The sequence below is a fragment of the Crocodylus siamensis genome, chromosome 1 (genome assembly GCF_052110815.1).
Source record: "Crocodylus siamensis isolate JL-2025a chromosome 1, ASM5211081v1, whole genome shotgun sequence".
Classification (NCBI taxonomy): domain Eukaryota; kingdom Metazoa; phylum Chordata; order Crocodylia; family Crocodylidae; genus Crocodylus; species Crocodylus siamensis.
The window spans coordinates 214,522,939-214,539,968 of record NC_143395.1 but is presented as its reverse complement, the minus strand read 5'-3'; the positions used below and the strand labels follow the sequence as shown (position 1 = coordinate 214,539,968).

The 17,030-nt window shown below is 46.1% G+C and overlaps 1 long non-coding RNA gene across 1 annotated transcript; it reads right to left on the bottom strand.

The window, feature by feature from the left end:
• Window positions 1-9,572: 9,572 nt before the first annotated feature.
• LOC149874118 (uncharacterized) lies at window positions 9,573-15,927 on the bottom strand. Its single transcript, XR_016439900.1, has 4 exons — window positions 15,826-15,927; window positions 14,850-14,966; window positions 12,556-12,643; window positions 9,573-9,637 (listed from the first exon to the last, which is right to left on the bottom strand). It is a non-coding gene; the product is annotated as an uncharacterized LOC149874118 (long non-coding RNA).
• Window positions 15,928-17,030: the final 1,103 nt, after the last annotated feature.

The window sequence follows — 17,030 nt, the reverse complement described above, 5'->3', positions numbered from 1 at the left end:
GGGCAAGACAAGCAGAGTGAGTGCTGCTGTCTGTGACTTAGACTTCCAGCTTTGGTAGCTGTGGTGACTGGGATTTCTTTTTATAGACATTTCATTTCTATGTTTTAATAACTGAAAAAAGTCACAAAACTATAAAAAATACTCCTGAAATAACATTAAACACAAGGTCCAAATATAGACCAAGGAACTGGGTTAATTCAAGGCCGCTCCACAGCAAAACATATCCCCAGCCTATTTGTTCCTCAAGGTCTAAATGGCTAGACATTGTAAGTTAATTTCTTCAGTCCTGCCCATGTCCACCCCTCCATCCTAACAACAGTTCATAGCTTAGAGCCAAAAAGGCATGGTTTTAAGCAGCCTGAAGACAGAGTAGATATGCACCTTATAGACTAACTAAATAACATATAGAGAGACCACAAACTTTCGTGAACTTGAGCTCACTTCATCAGATGCTTTGAAAGGACAACCCCAGAACACTGTATAAAGTGGAGTGATTGATCTGAATATAAAAGGTGCGAAAGGAAAAGGAAGAGGAAGGGGAAGGGGGAAGAGTGGAGTGGTGTGGGGGGTAGTATTGGGAGAGACATACAAGCAAAGAACCCATAGGACAGAACTCACCAAAGCTAACCCAGGTAATGGGCTAAGAATCCACAATCCCTGTTTAAACTGGACTTAACACAGGCCAGTTTGTGAGTGATTTCTTGTTTTACAATTTTCTATTCAAACTGGTTTTTAAAAAATTGCATCTTGGGAACAGCAATCCAGAGGTCAGTGACAGAACTTCCAGGGAGGTTAAAGTGTTCTGCCACAGGCCTTTCCTTGTGTCTCTCTGCAGCTGATGTCAGATCGGTGTTCACTCATTCTTGCACACAGAGATTGCCCGCTCTGTTTGGTGTAGACAGCAGACAGGCATTGTAAGCAGGTGAAACAATGTTGGTAGTTGCAAGTGAATGAACCTCGGATACTGCCTTCCTTGTTATTTGGTTTAGTGATGTGATCTGTATTGATGTGCAGGCACAGCCAGCATTTGGGTCTATTGCAAAGCCTGGTGCCTCAGTGAGGATGGGTGTTATTAATTCTGTTGCTTGAGAGATGATATTTGAGGTTGGGGGACTATCTGTAAGCCAGAACAGCTTTGTCCCCCATGGCTACCTTAAGACAGTCTTCCTTTTCCAGGACAGGTTAAAGTTCATTAAGCCAAGGTGTTCAAGTTGGGAGTTGTAGGTGACAATGTAACCATGTAGTGCCTCCCAGGGATGCCCATGGCACCCTCTAGCACCTGCACTAGGTCACTACCTCTACCCTGGTTTGCAAAAACTGGCCTTAGTTCCTCACCTGCCACATCTTTTGTGTTCCCATTTCTTTGCATCTTAGGAGGTTGCTTTCAGACTCTGAAGTTTTGGCCTGTGGTGCCTGTTCCCCCCAACTGTCATTAGGCTGCTGGTCTTCCTTCATCTTGTGCTTCCACCTAAGTGGCATTCAGACCCACTACAGGCTTCATTTAGCCCTACAGGCTTTAAGTCCTTTTCCAATACCCTCCAGGGCCATCCTGAGAATCCAGGCCTCTTCACACTCCTTTGGGGCATCCAATCCTCACTCACTTCTTGCCCACCTGGGTTCTGGGCCTGCCTGCACAGTCCTTTAGACTTCCAGCCTTCTCTCTCTCTCTTTACCCTCCGGGGCTCCAGACCGGTCTACACAGTCCTCGGGGCTTCTGGCCTTTCTCTCCCTTTGCCCTCCCAGGCTCTGGGCTTGCCTACAAAGTCCTTTGGCCTTCAGGGCCTCTTTCGCTCTTTGCCTCCTGGGCTTGGGGCCCACCTACAGAGTCCTTTAGGGCTCCTGGCTCTCTCTCTCTCTCGCTCTCCTCAACTTGCCCCTGCTGTGCTCTGGGTCTTCTCTCTTTCTCTCAGTCTTTTAGGACCATAGGCCCTTTCACCATATCCTTTGCAACTGCAGGAACCCATTCATCCCCAGTTTGCACTCTTGGACTGTTCTCCACACAGTGGCAACACTGCCCCAGATATTACCTGTGGCCTACCCACCTCCCCTGGCTGCCACTTCTAGTCCTCCAGTCTTACACAATACAAAAAGAATAAGCACATAATGTAAATAACTTGACTTCAGTGCATAGCACTGTTGAGCTTCCTTCAGCCCCTGCAATCCAGAGCTCCTTTTCTGCAGCTAGTAAAAGCCAGACTGCTGCCTCAGGAAGGGTCCTGTCCTTATAAAGCCCCCCTACAGGTCACCTGACCAGTTACTTCCTCTCAGGCCTGTCATCATGGCCTGGAGTCTCACAGCTTCTGTGTTTCAGGCTCTGATTGAACTTTTTATACGTGGGCAAGCAGCTGTTATGTTCACAGTCTCTTAACTCCTAGCAGTCGTAGAGAGTCCTGGGGCAACCTGTTGCTCCCTAGCCCACTCCTCCTCAGTAATGGGATAGGAGCCCCATTACAGCCAGCCAGAAGGATTCTGTTGTCCTTGTCCCAGAACACAGCTTACTAGGGTGGAGGGTCATACCCAGGAGGACTGCTTGGAGGGATACAAGATGGATTGGAGAACATAGCTGAGACTGCCAGCACCCTTTCAAAGAGCATGGCATGTGTTTCCCCTCTTGTGGCATCCTTATTTGCCAGTTGGTGCCTGGGGAGGGGGGGTAGTATCGTGGTTTCACTCACTCTGCATCACTAACAGCCTTATAGAAAAGAAACATCTGCTGTCCCCTGCCTTCCTGCAGGTGGCCTCCACAGGTAATTCAAGCACTGAGGAGGAGGGCTTCTGGCATGCTCTAATATCACTCTCACTTTGTCATGTACCTCCATAGGGTCAAAGTCAGTAGAAAGACTATCTGAATGAGAACTCTGGTGACCATGAAACTGCTGCAAATGGCCTCCAGACCAATTTGCAGAGCTGTTGCATCCACCCCCTTCTCTCTCCCTTGGGTGAGGACCCAGGAAGGTAATAAGAGCTCACCTGTTGGGGTTTGGTTATTACCTCCTTCAGGCAGCAGAGTGCAGGTACTGCAACTGTGGCTGACCCCATTGCCTGGTGCAAAAGATGGAAAGGCTGGGAATGTGTAAAGACTCCCTGTGCCCTCCCAGCTTGGCATGCTCATGAAAGCTAGAATCTGGTTTTTAGTTTGCATATGGAAGGCCTATCTCAGCAGTGCCCAGTAAGAGTTTATTACCTAGCCCAGCAAGAGTTTACTATATAAGGCAGTACCACCCAGTTCAATTGTGTGCTTTAAAATATTTGCTTACTCAATATTGGTACTTGAATCAAAGGTCACCCAGCCTGTAGTGCTGCCTTTACCTAACTTCAAGCTGCTGTCAAGGGCAAATATCCTTTCCCATATAGGAACTGTATATAATAGGCTTCTCTGATGATATAGGACAGACAAGCACCACAGATTTGGCTGAACCTGACTGGGATATGGAAGTACGTTACACTGCTTATATTCACCATTAAGGAAGGCCTCCAAAGTTGTGCACTTTAGATACCCTGACACTGTAGGAGGTCAAATATCATTTAGAAGTAGTTAATGTTGAGGCATGTGGCCTCAGGCTGAAGCAAAGGCTAGCAGAATTCCTTGTTAGCATTTAACACTTCAGATCCCATCATGTTAGCGATACAGGCTAGGAAGAGAGTAGTTTCTGGTAATCCCGTGTGGCTCAAATTTACTGCTGGCTGCAACTGTGCACTACAAGTCCCAGAGGTACCTGGAAGCAGGAAGAAGTGATGAGCAACCCTGCTGAGTCCTGCTGCTGTAATTCTAGACTGCAAATCCCAGATATCTGAGAGGCAGCTGGAAGAGGAAGTGAACACAGCCAGAGAGCCCTGCTCTAGTGCCCCACAGCTTCTGGCCTGAGCCACTGCAGGCATGTGGCTGCATTTTCTGAATCAAAGGTAAATGTCTGTTCACTTGTGTTCCAATTTAATTTGTGTAGTTTAGATTAATTTGCAAAGACTGAACCAATTCAGCCTCAGGATTTTTGACTGTCTGTACCTAGCCAAAGTGAAAGCCATCTTCAGTGGAAGGGTCTGAGAGTCTGGTAGGCAGTTGGTAGATCCAAGGAATACATCCCAACCATTTGGGGAGTGCAAGGAAATTGATGTTCACTCTTGTCTGGTGGCAAGAGGATTTAGGTACCTCTGGACCAATCTTGAGCTCTTGACCAGCAAGATGCACTTTATCCATTGAAAAATGGTACAAGCGGACTGAGGCCCTGATGTTCTGCTGCCCTGCACTGTGCATTGGCATTTGCACTGAGTTTATCTTACACATTCCTGAGTAATGCAGCTGCCTGACAAAGATGACAGCTACCAGTGTTTGGAGCAGTGGAAGGCATCCTTGGTGTGAACAAACTTTGCACTAATTTGCACTAATTTCAAGTAGGTAACAAATGTACTCAGATCACAGAATCATAGGAAAGTAAAGTTGGAAGGGCTCTTGCAGGATCATTTCAACCTTTTTTTGTACCAGGACCCATTTCCAAGCACCAATGGTCAGTCATGACCCAGTGCCCCTCACTCCAGTCCCACTGCACCCCACCCCTAGCCCCCCAGTGTGTGGGGTAGAGGGATGGGTGTCTGGAGTTGGGGGGAGGATATGGGAGACCTCCAAGCAGCCCCCTGTAGGCTGGAACTCTGCCAGCCTGCAAGGGAAAAACCATGGTTTCCTATGTGTTTCTCCTTTAAAGGAGAATCCATTTTTAAAGTCTGTTCACAAGCCTTTTATGTATTCTTGTGACCCACTTTTTGGTTGCAACCCACAGCTTGAGAAACGCTGATCTAGTTTGGCCCCCTGCTCAAGTTAGAGTCATCCCTGACTAAACTATCCCAGCCAAGTGTCTGTCTAACCTGCTTTTGAAAGTTTCCAAGCATGGAGATTCCACAACTTCTCTAGGCAGCTTGTTCCAATGCCTGACCACTCTCATAGTCAGAAAGTTATTCCTCTGCCGCTAGAGGTCTTGCTCCTAGTCCTGTTCCCTACAGCCACAGAAAAAAGCCCATCTCCATCCTCTCTATAATTGCCCCACAGGTATTCAAAGACTGCTATCAAATCCCCCCTCAGTCTACTCTTCTCCAGGAGGAATAACCCTAGTTCTCTCAGCTTTTCCTCATAAGTCTTGTCCCTGAGGCCCCTAATCATTTTTGTGCTTTTGTACTGGACTCTTTCCAAACTGTCCACATCCTCCTTGAAGTGCGGGGCCCAAAACTGGACACAATACTCCAGGTGAGTCCTCACCAGTGCTGAATAGAGAGAAATAATCACTTCCCTTGACTTGCAAGTGGACACTCCTTTTAGTACAACCCAGAATGCTGTTTGAGGTGGGGAGGGGGTTGCAACAAGAGTGTACCATTGGAGAAACTACAACCAGTGCTCCCCCAAAGCTAAATACCCTGAGTAGGTGCCACTACACCATCTGACGATTAGGTGGTAGAGAGCCAGTCTGCATTAAACCAGGGGTGCTCAACTCTTGGCTTGTGGACCACACCTAGTCCCTGGAGCTGTGTCATCTGGCTCATGGAGCTCCTCCTGGATCAGCGGGGAGCCATGTAGGTCATGGTCCTAAATGTTAGATGGACTATGTCCAATCCCAGCATGTGGAAACAGTGCAAGGTCCACAGAATCTGATCCTGGCCAGGAAGGGGTGGTTGGGTCCCTGGGCTCAATCCCAGCACACGAAGGCAGTGTGGGGCCTGATCTGGCTGGTAGACCAAGCCTGCACTATTCATCTAGCCTGTAGGGCCAAAACTGTGAGCACCACTGTCTTAAGCAAATAGCTGCCCCAGGATAAAATTGATTAGGGAAAGAAAATACACAATACATCCCATGTAATAAGTCTCCCACAAAGTAAAGTTCCTGCATATTATTCAAGGCATAACATTATCTTGGAGTCAAGTGATTTGCTACATAATACTGATGTGCATCTTCTGTTGCCTCCAGCTTTGACATAGTAAGGTCAATCTACCATGCAGTAAACAAGTGGTGAGCTCACACCCTAACTGCTGTGTACCTTTACACCACAATGACTAAAATGGTGAACACAGTTTGCCCTCCTGTGTACTTAAATGCTCAATGCTAGTTCAGCTGCACCAGTTAGTGACACTCATTGCTAGTAACCAGCAATTTTTTATATGTGGACAAGCCCTGAGAATTTCTGGAGAAATTCTCTGTCTGCAGCAATTATATATGGTGTTAAAGATCTGAAATCCATTATTTCAACACAAAATAAAACTTCAAGTTTTAACTATTTTTTCAGTGCAATCAGATCTGACTTTTTTTTAAAGCTTTTGGTAATACATTTCTCTTAGTGAATTTTTGGACTAGCAATTTAATGTAGAACCATACAATGCTGCCTCCAAGAAACAGATTTTCATTCTTTTTAAGAATGACGCTTTCTCTACGAAGTGCTTTGCCAGCTCTTTACTGAAAACTGGAGGGGAAATGTTTTCACTACTATTACTTTCTGCAGCTACAGGAAAGGAATAATATGAAACCAAGAAATTCAGGTATTTTATGACCAGATTGTAACATGGAAAAACTCCCCTACTCACTCTTCTCTTCCTAACTACAGCGGGAGAGTTATAAACACTGGAGGTGAGTAGTGAAGCTATTACCAAATCACGTAATTGTAACACTTGTCTGTCATATAATGGCCTTTCAAGCACCTTACAAGGGAAGGTAAATATCTTCATTTTATATATGATAAGAGGACTGCAAAGAGGTGAAGTGACCTCCTTTGCCCCAAATCACATAATAAGTCAGTGGCAGAATCATGCATAAAACTTAAACCTCCTGACTGCAGTTCAATGTGTTAATCCCTGGGCCATATCTGCAGAGAACAAAGTAATATAATAATAATAATAGCAGCAGCAGCAACAATAATAAAAAACACGAAAACCATCATTGAACAAGAAAGAAGAGAGAGACAATAGTGACATCATGGTAAGAATTTGAATGTGCTTTGGCCCTGACAATTCATGACAAAGAAATCCTAACCACTAGAAAACTGTAGGATCATGAAACTAACTGCTGGAAATTAGATCATAACTCCATCTCTCTCAGGAAAACACCTGTGAGGTTAGAGTGCACATAAAGTTAGCTGTATTGTTGAATTATAGCAACTTACATAACTTGTCTATTCAGCTATATGACCTAGGGGTTTAAAATATCTTGAAATCAACACTGTCCTGAGCTAACACAAAAAAATCACTCTTGAATTTGAAGCTGGTCTGTATGCCATCATGTAAGGATTGGAAATCTAGGGCAGAAAAGGTGGTAATTGGGAAAAAAGAGGCTGTATTGCATATGAAACTAGAGCACTACAAAATACCTTGAAAAATAGGACTGGGCAGAGAGACCGGACATCAGATGGAAACTAAATCCTGGAATGGAATCATAACAGTTGCCTGGAAATCTCTTGTACAGGTTACAGTGAGCCGAGCTTTGGTGCAGAATGTTTTGGATTCAAAAGTAACAGCAAAGCAGGATCCTAAGTGAGAGAACCACAACTGTGAATAGTGGCAGGAAGGAGGAGTCAGGCTGTAATCTGTTTGGATGCATTCACGTATCCAGCTTCTTAATGAGTTGCCTTTCCCATTTAGGGAGACCTCTTAGGCGTAAACTCTCTACTGCTTTTATAAGATGCCTCTCTCAAAAGTATTTAAGTATTACAGCATCTTGAATACTGCTTGGAAGTCCATAAGTCCCCCCAGCCTGACTGAGTGGGTAGGGACAAACAAGGACACATTCCACAGGAAAAGGGTAGGAGAGTGCCTGGCTAGATTTCTGTACCAGGAGGGGCCTGATCATGAGTTCTTGGGCTGGGGATGGAGAAGGGGAGTTAAGTGCTGGACTAAGCTAATTGGACACCCAGGCTAGGAACAAACCTTCAAAAAGCCTGAGCCTGAATTGATTCCATCTTTGCAGGTTAGTCTAACCTGGCTAGACCAAACCAGTTTGTAAGTGTATAGACATCCCCTATGAACTGAGAAAATACAGGCACATGCCTGCAGTGACTCAGGCTAGAAGCCAGGGGGGTGCTAGAACAGCCCTTCCTTCCCTTCCACAGTGCTGAGCTGAGGGGGGCATAGCCAGGCCCCAGCAAGACGCTCTGATTTGGGAGGGGTTCCCAGCATGGAATTGATAACAGGGTTTATCAGCCCTAACTCAGGGTTTATCACCCCATTAAGAAAACAACAGAGGGACATTACCAGCTACCTGTTGATTCTTTGTCCTGTCTGCCACAGTGCAGGCCATAGCCAGCATGTGGTCTGCTAGCTAATGCTGTGTGTTTGTGTAAGACAGAGGGGACCTAGGATCCCTGGTTAGAGAGGAGGTGGGTAGCAGAAGCCAGGCAGACACCTGCAGTCTCTGCCAAGCTGCAGCCAGGGAGCAGAGGGGAGGGGCCAGCCCTGCTGTGAAGCAGAGAGCCCCGCCCAACCCAGAGAGCATGCTGGGATGCTGGGGGAGTCTGATTTAACTTAAACCAGCAAGGGGTCTATAGACATTGCATAAACTGGTTTAACCCAAATCAGTTAAGTCTGATACTACATTCCAGAGATGATCCAAACAGGGTGCAGTGCCCAGGGCAAATCAGCCTATGCAGGGCCCTGCTCCTGGACACATGGAAGCAAGTGGCATACCCACTCCCTGCTGAATCTGCCAAGCGGACGGACATGAAGCCAGCGGCAGCACAGAGTTACCATGGCCGCTCCATCTAGCTCTGTGGAGCCCCCCAAAGCACAGGGTCCAGGGTAGTTACCCCAATTTGCACCCCCTTAGGGACAGCCCTGCTACATTCAACCAGGTTTATCTCAAGCCAGTTTTAGCCATTTTCAAACTGGTTTATATGTAATGAACATGTGTTCTGTTACAGGTTTAAACCAGTTTCTGATCACTTAAACCAATTTATGTGTAATGTCTGTCCCTAGCCCCGTTGTCTTTCACAACTCAGCATGAGATACGGGCAGCTCCAGGACATTACAGAGGAGTTTGGACTGCACCTATAATTCAAACCCTGGGCCACTTAACCTTCTCTTAATAAGGCAATAAGAATGTTTTGTATTAAAACCAAAGTGTGGTGTCTTCTTCCAGGCACCCCATATAGCTAATACCTTCAGTGGTACAAGCAAGTCAAGTACAGCTGTCAGCATTGTCAATAAAAATAACTTTTATTAGGCAGAGGTGGGGACAGGACCATAGCTGGCCAACAAGCAAGATCCTCCTTTTGCTCCACCACTCATGGATACCTTGGGCCATCTCTGCCATTGTGAAGGCTATCATATGTGGATGGGTGAGGCAGTGGCCCCTGGGCAGAGCCATTGCTGGCTTCTACCTGATTACAAGTCTCCAGTGTGAGACCAAGTGGAGGCTTCTGTTGCAGCTCTTCCTATACTCAAAGTACTGAGAGGATCTCTCCCTGTGTGGACCTGCCACACTCATGACACAGGGCCTCCCATCTAGTGTGAATTGTCTGGTGCCTTGTAAGGGTGGAGCTGTGACCACTCTTGTCCAGTAGCAAGGGTACTGGTGGGATTTCTTACCTGTGAGGCTTCTCAGACATTTCATACAGACTGCAGGTATCTCTTAAAGGTATTCTTCCCATTTAATCCTTCATGGTCCCATTGTCTACTAGAATCAAAGGAAAAACCAGTCACAGTGCATGCCCTGTTCATGAGGGAAAGGGAATGATAAAGGGTGTGGTGCTTCATATTTCTCTAGTGACAAATACTAAGAAACACCTGCATGATAAATGTAAAACTGCTGTGTAATAACTAGAGAATACATGTACGTAATCCAGCTTTTGAGACAGACTGAATAACTACCCTGGAGCAGTGCTGTGTTTATTATATGACAATGTTGTTTTAATTCAATGGGGAACTGCTGGAAAATTAAACAGGAAGGTAGTACAATGGCTCTTTAGATATGAATGGCTTAGCCCATACTAGGCATTCATGGTGATTAAAAGAGCAAGCAGCTTTTAAAGGACATTATTCCCAGACGTTAGTGATGGAATTGGGTTATGATGTAAGGAAACAGAGAACCACACAGCTTCTAGTAGTCTTGATGGTACCTTTAGGAAGCTCAGACCTTAGTTAGGTATATAATTTTTTTAAGATTTGTTTTCTTTTAAAAGTTTTCTAAATAAATGCTTTAATAGTGCTGTTCAGTTACTGGATACCTATGTCATAGCTCCTAGAGGGAAACAAACTGCACAAACTCAAGTCAGGCCTGGTGAGGCCATCTGGGAATCAAGGAACTGTAGTTCAGGACTTTTGTCTTGAAGTGGGAGATTTGTGTAATTCCACCCCACCCCAAAACGGGCAGCAGCTAGAGACCTAAAAGCAGAGATTAGGTGGGCTAAAAGGTGCAGGTACTGTAGTAACTATGACAGCCTTAAGCCCCCATTCATCCCAGAGAAGCAGAAAACATGTGGGAAAGGAGAATGGAGGCTCAGGGAGTGAGATTTGGAGTGGGGACTCCAAGGCCTTTTGCTTTTTCTCTCCCTTCTTTGGAGCAGAGATTATTTTGCCAGAAAACATCTATTCAAGAGTACCATTTGTATGCAGCTTCAACTTCAGCATCCTGCTCAGGAAGGGAGAAGTGAATCAAGCTGAACTTTTCCTACTTCAAACTATCTCCCTTCCTGTTTTCTTCACCTATGCACCCTGCTTTGGTATCTACCTGCTCCTGGAGCAAATACCTGAAGAGCTCTCTTGGAGTGTCTTCACCTTCCATGGATTTCCTCCCTCCCTTAGATAGGCCATAACCCTTCTTTGCACTAGTATCATATGAAAGGAAGTGGTGGGGGGGAAATGTCTATTTAATGTGACAATAGCAGAATTTTTTTTAATTTCTAATATTAAAGTAGTCTTGAAGTTGGACAGTGCCCAGCTTCAAACTCATGCAGAAGGACTCTGCAGCAAAGCAGAGCACATGTAATTCAAGCTGCGACAGGACAGGCTGCCAGTGTCAGCTATGACTTTCCCCTAGTGGCTGAACTACCTGACCCACTCAGCTCCTCAGGGCAACTTCCTTTCTATCCCACCTACCACCGCTTGATGTATTTTACCTGGGAAGGTGGTTCCTCAGAGTCCCTGAGTGTGTCTGCTGAATCCCCATTTGGCCTAGCTTCACCCACTTGCCAGGTCCCAATCCTGCTCATGGCAATGGACTGAAAATCCACTACCACTCCATGCCCCACCAGTGCTGGCACTGGATTTATTGCCCAGACACCTTGTTCCTGGCAAGCCCAAACCCTCAATTTACCAGCCTGTATGTCTGCTGGCTTCAGACACAGTGGGTTTTTAAGGAAACTGTGTCACAAACAGACTTTTAGAAACCAATTAACCCTTGCCATTCCTCTGGACCATGGTTTTAATGCAATATCTACTTTACCTACAAAGCCAATTCCTAAAAGCAAATCTCCAAATATCATTTGAGCCAACAACCAGCTCCTGCATCTCACTAACAGATTGGTCTCTATTGGCCCTGGCTGTGCCCTCAGGCACCAACCTGCCTTCAGGGTATTAATCATGGCCTCCAGCTCCTCCTAAAGCCATGCTCATGCCCATGCCTCGGGGGTGTCACTCACTTGCCCTTCACTTTCTTGTACAGGCTCCAGCCCTCTTGGCCTTACTTTGGCTGTAGGTTTCTAGCCTGGGCCCACTTGCTCTGGCCTGGCTTCTCAGCCTCAGCCCCCTTCTCCCTTGATGCTCAAGCTCTGCCATCTTGGTCACAGCCTACCCCTGCCTCTCTCTGTCTCTTGCAGGTGCACACCTCTGCCCTGGGCAGGGCTCAGAACCAGGACTACCTCTCTGGCACCCCTGCATGGCCTGCTTACCACCCCTACAGTCACAGTGCAATCCTTTGGTTTGACTGAAACAGAAATGCAAGGAAACCACTTCCAACAAAATATTCAAAACACCTTCTGGCTCATCATACTGTTTCCAAAGCCACTTCCCCACTCACTGTCTCTCTCATCACCTGGGGGCATTGAACCTGACCCAGCCTGCAGCTTCCACTCCTTGCCAACCTGAGTGGGCAGGAACTCCCCTCCTTGCAGAGTTCAGGGCAGCAAGGGTCCCTCTGCCTCAGGAACCCAGGCTTATATCCCCTGAGCTCCCAGTCTTCCATTCAGGTGCTCCCCTGACTGGCCACACGAGTGTCCTCACAGTTTAGTGAGCAGTCTACTGCTGCTTCTCTGGCTAAACAGAAGCTGTTCCCTTCCTGCCTACCCCAGGCTCTGCCCTACTGTCCTGTTGTTAGGCACCTAGGCTTACAGTACACATTTGCAACCCTATAGATCCCTGCTTGCCTACTCCCCACTCCTCATGTGTAGCTACTTGTACCTTTCTGTGGAGATAGCTGCTGGGCTCTCTGTTACAAAGCCTACCTATAATTAAAGACCAGCTTTTACATTTGCAAATCACACAGCAGAGGCAAGTTTGATGAACAAGCTTTAGTGCTCAGGGATGTTTTGTTTATATCCCAGTCTTTTATTGTATGCACTGATTGATGCAGGGCAGGTATACATTATTATTTCTCACTTGTGTGGATGCCTCTTGAGATCTTGCTTTGCCTGGAGTCCTTGCAGTCTGGGAGATCACAGAAGGCTGAGAATCTCAAAACCTGCTCCTAAAAGAGAAACCAAGTGGGATCATGGCTTAGTAGTCCTGGTGAAGTATGAACCAGTACAGAATGTCCCACTGATCCTGGAAATGGTGTGGGAAGTCAAACATTCAGTGCGGGGATGTAATGAGTTCCCACGTGTGGACAGAAATAGTCTATTCAACTCCGATAGACTGTTTCTCTCTACCATTGATATATAAAGCAAGTTGCTGGACTACCTTCCACCACCCCTTTCCTTCACTAGCAGGGGTCTAATTCAAAGCAAGATTTTGGATTACCATCAAGCTCCCCTTCCCGTCACTTAACAGGTCTGATTTACCCAAGGCCAAGTGGGTTTGTCTAGGCACCTTTGATGCATCTGTACCAAATCCTTCTGGAAGTACAAAATTGAGAGAAAAAAGCCTTTAAAATTTTAGGCAATAATTTCCCCCCATTTTTTCAAATTCCCACAGCTCCCAAATAGCTTCTGTGATTTGTTTCAAATTCATAGGTAAATAAAAACATAAGTAAATACATAAAATCTCCCTTGGCAAACAAACATATTTGGAACATTTGAAGAAAAAAAAAAAAACAACCCCAAAAACATTTTTCATTCCCATGCTTTAAAAAAAAAAATGGCAGCAACATAATCAGGCTTATAAAAAAAACTTCTAGTACCTGGGGTTAATTTATTACCTGTTTGTGATTGTTTTATGATGATAAGTGGGTGACTTTGTGGCTTATGTTTTTTAATGCTGCTGGCTGAGTAAATTACACATTACCTGTGTGAGAGTACATTAAATACTAATTAGGTGGTCATTAGGGTGTTATTATAAATCTAGTGAATTATTATAATGTCTAGACAGCTTATGTATAAAAAATAAATAATGTGAGCTATGAACAGATTATTGGAATATTCAGAATAATCCTGTATCAGTCCTTAGGACTCTCTGGACAATCTGATTTTCAACTGGTGAAACCAGGATAGCTCCAGAGAAGACAACAGAGCTAACCAAATTAACACAAACTGAGGATCTGGCCCTGAGTTCCTGATGAGGTATAGAGGTAGCATTCTCCCTCTTCTTCTCTCCCTTTCTCTCAGATTCTTGCTATTTTAGTTGTTGAACCCTCAAAAAGCTAAGAAACTACTAGGGAAGAAGTTCAGGTGAAAGTAAATAGTTGTTAAGGACCATGAAGCTTCTGATAAAGAAAGGGAAGATACTTACCCAGTAAGACTAGGTAGGTACCTACAGGTACATCTAACCTTTCACAAATCCACTCAGTGGTTGCTGTACCAGCTACAACCCCAGTGCTCAAGTCACAGGATGAGTAACAAGAGATGGAGAAAGCTACTTGTCTTTTGTCCCTGAAGGGGTTAGGAGCTTTGAGTTAACTCTTGGAACTCCCAAAAGCCAGGGATGTAAACTTTATACCTGTCTCACAGTGTAATTCTTTCTGTTTTTTTAAAATGTATTTATTAATTTTTATATCTGTCTTGTGGTTTCTCTCATTTGGCAAAACAGTATCTCTTATTCTCTGGTTTAGCAGAACACAGCACCACCACAAGACAGTTCAGCTCAGGAAGCAAAAAAGAATCTCACACCCAATAGAAAACACAAGGCAGGAGTTGATTTTGCCTGGTTTGGAGGTTTGCCAGGAAAGTCATCTGCACCACACCTTGAAGCAATCAAAGTTTGACTGTGGAATGCGTATTTCATCAGTGGGACTTTTTCAAGAGAATGAAGACAAGTGGGTTGTTTGGGATTTTTGTGGGACTGGAAAAAAAATAACACAACCCAGAAGTTTGGCAATTCCTATAAAGCAGGGGCATTTAACAACTTAATTTTTGTGTTAGAGGTCTGGTCCCAGTAATATTTCCCATGATACATACTGGAAGTGTCATGGGAATGGTAATACCTCTAAAAGCAGAATGCACTCTCTCATCCAAAAATTGTGCAATCCAATTTTGCCCATTGTGTGAGCTCTAACAAGAAATGGGTTTAGCTGATCTAGGGAATGAAACTACTGCAGTGAGCATGCAGGCAATTCCTGGAAAGAATCAGAAAAGAAACAAGTTAAGCAAGTGAATAAGTAAATCTATGAAGAATTTAGCCCAGATTTTAAGGCATGCTGGTCACTCCAAGACTCTTACTCACTGAAGCACCAAAATAGCTCTATAAATGCCCATGCCAAGCCACCAAAAATGGGCTGTGGATGAGTCTCTTAAAATTACCTGTAAAACCTCAGAGTAATCCCCAATAGGGAAAGAAGAGGAATGCTGACTCTGCAGGATATTCCCAATAAAGACATTTCCCTTCATATCTGCAAGAGATCCTGGGGAAACTTCACCCTGCCAAGAGAACACTGCTGTGATTCACTTCCAAGACAAGGATGTACATGTAGTTGCTCTAAGAAGACTGGTAATTCACCAGGAATGGTGAACGGAGAGACAAAAGGGGGCGTTGACAGAGCATCTAGGTGGAACTGGCATAGTGTAATTAGGGACAACATAAACTCTTCCCCTCAGCTCAGTCAATGCACCTCAAGCCTGACTGTAGCACCCCCTGCAATACCTGAGCTGCCTACAAGACTCTGCCAGTGTCCCTAACTTCTGCCCTGCAGTACTGCCTCCTATTTCAGCTCCCCATACACAGTTCTGCCAAAGCCCCCACTCCACCCCTGCAGCACCTCTGCTATCAGAGCCGGATTAACGCATAGGCAAACTAGGCACATGCCTAGGACCCTGAGCTGCAGGACAGCCCAGTCCTTCCCTCTGCGACAGTGGCATGAATGGCCCCATCGGCCTCCCTTGTCTTTCTCTCCCCTCCACTGGCCTTGCCACTGCCATGGCTGGTTCCTATTGGCAGCTCCGAGCCCTGCACCCTGCTCCCCATGGGTGGTAGCACTGGAGTGGGGAGTGGGTCTCAACCAGCCTGGGCCCATGAGTTTGTTTGCCTAGGGCCCACTAAAGGGTTAATTCGCCCCTGCCTGCTATTCTATTGCTAGGCACCCATACAGCCCCCCACAGCCTGCCCCATTCCCAGTCAACAGTGACCCCCACATTCTGGCTGGTTTGGCTTCTCTCTCCCTGGTGCAGGCTTCAGTTCAGTCTTATTGCTACAACTAGTAATTTCTTGCTTTTCTCTTGCAGTTATCATTCTCCACCTTCTGGAGCCTCCTCTCTGCTTTGTCTTTTCCTCCCAACTCACCGCTCCTGCTGGCAGCACTGTTGATTCCTGAACAGCTTCCAGTTTCATATGGAGAAAGGCTGATCCTAGACAAGTCTATGGTATGTTCAGACACCAGCTGGTGCAAGCACTCTGACTCAGATATCAGGTTCTAGGGACAGACAGCTGGGCACAGAAAAAGCCTTTTGATTTTAAGTCTCCATTCAGAACTCCTCCTCTCTAGAATCTGGATGACTGAGTAGCTCTGTACCCTTAACGCTTAAAACCGAAAACAATTTTGGATCCCCTAACAGTTTTCTTCCTTCTCTTTTTGAATGCACCTGGTAACTAGAGCTGGGTCACATTCATTCAGTGAACAAGATTACAAAGAATCACAGTCTGAAAAATGCAGTATTTGGGCATGATGCCTGCTTCTTGTCAAGGACCTCCTGGAAGAATTATTTCTGTGACAGGGGGCACATCTACACATGTGCTTTAATGCACATTAGCCTATTTAAACATTAAAGCATCACTTAAAAACCCATGCTTTAGTTAATCCACATTAAGACAGGTGTAACAGGGGGCCTGCTCAGGGCTGATCTAAGCGTGGCCTGCCCACCTGTTCCTGTGGGAACCACCCGCATTCTCGCCCGCCATGCCTTGATGTAATTGATTAATTAGAAGCTGTTAATTGAGCGGGAGGCTACCCATTTATTGCCCCGATGCCAGGGGCACTATCTGCAGCTCCATTCCTCCCCTACACCGCAGCCCAAGCCTTGCAGATGGCATCTAGGTGTTCTTATCATCACCGGCCCCACACAGGGCCCCAGAATCCTTCTATCAGGACCCCTCCAAGATCCCTCCATTCAGGCGGCCCACCCCACCTTCATTCGGCTATGTAGCTCCCTGAAACTATTTTCCCCTCTCGGGTGTGGTCCCCTCAGGACCTCTGGCTACCAGCCCTGGCTCACCTCCAGGCCAGTCAGGACATCAGGCCCTCAGCTCTTGGGTGTCCCTTGGAGTGGGCCCCTGGCCCTTTTGACTGTCCTGGTCCTGGCCCCAGCATGATCAGATCCGAGTCTCTATTCCCTCACTCTCTCCAGGGATCTGCCCTCTGCACCCTACATACAATGGGGTTACCCACCCAGTTGTGGGGGCTAGGGGTTAAGGTGCCCCGACCCACCTTTCACCCGGGGGGGTAACTGGCCTGGAATTTCCTGGGGGCTCCTGCACCACTGAGAGCCCCA